The sequence below is a fragment of the Bison bison genome, unplaced genomic scaffold, assembly GCF_000754665.1.
Source record: "Bison bison bison isolate TAMUID 2011002044 unplaced genomic scaffold, Bison_UMD1.0 scf7180017853402, whole genome shotgun sequence".
Lineage (NCBI taxonomy): Eukaryota > Metazoa > Chordata > Mammalia > Artiodactyla > Bovidae > Bison > Bison bison.
Window position 1 is genome coordinate 15,643 of NW_011483975.1, and position 898 is coordinate 16,540.

The 898-nt window shown below is 64.1% G+C and overlaps 1 protein-coding gene across 1 annotated transcript in view; it reads right to left on the reverse strand.

Moving 5' to 3' along the window:
* The window catches only part of MMP11 (matrix metallopeptidase 11 (stromelysin 3)), a gene marked incomplete at its 5' end in the record, with an annotated part of 8,423 nt that overhangs the window by 6,014 nt on the left and 1,511 nt on the right, over positions 1 to 898 (reverse strand). The gene's annotated exons all lie outside the window — the stretch shown is intronic.

Consider the following 898-nt stretch of genomic DNA (forward strand, 5'->3'; position numbering starts at 1 on the left):
ACACGTCCAGGTCTCACACTGAGGATGTGGGCCCCGGGCCTGCCCCTGCTCCTCCCCATGTCGGCTCCGTGACCTCCAGGAGGAACAGAAATCCTTTCCTCAACCCTGGCGGAGGTCCGAGGACCCTCCTCAGAAAGGCCAGGGTTGCATTGTTCCCCCGGAGCCCCAGAGAGCCCAGGGCCTAGCCTGCCAGCAAGTGAAATCTCCCCTCTCCTCTGCCCCCAGGAAGGCCTGAGCAACAAGCCACAGTGGGGTGGAGGGTGACAGGCAGGCCCAGCGTGCCTTCCTCTCTTGCCCCACGAGGCGCTAGGTCCAGGCCCAGACCCCTGCATCCTGGCGTGCTCAGTGCAGCAGCGAGATCCCCGGCCTGAGATTCAGAAGGCCCAGTTCCATGCCACGGAGACCCTGGGCAAGTCACAGCCTTCTCTCAGCCTCCACTTTCCCATCTGTTCAATGGGAACGGGGCCGTGGCGAAGGGGTAACCGACCTCTCTCTATAACGCCCTTTGGGGCAGCAGGCATGGAGAGAGTCCCCTCCATGGGCTGGCTTCTCCCACTCTGGGACGCTGCTCTGCCAAATTCCTGCCCTCCCCCACCTGGCAGTCAGCCCCCACCTGCCCTGCAGGCCTCCAGACTTGACATTAGAACACAGGAGCGGCAGCTGGAAGGAAGCTCTCAGGGCCAGAGAGGAAGAGTGACTCGAGCCGGGTCCACCTGCAAGCCGGGGCCTCCGGTTCCCTGCCACGTCATGGTCACCGCTCCTGGAGGCTCTAGGATCCGGGCCCCAGGCAGCGAGGTCCTTTCCTGGAGCACATCGTCCACAGGCTCTTGGCCTCAGTTTCCCCACCGCTGGCCCCTGCTCTGCCGCCCTCCTGCATTCTGTCTCCCCGTGTCCTTTC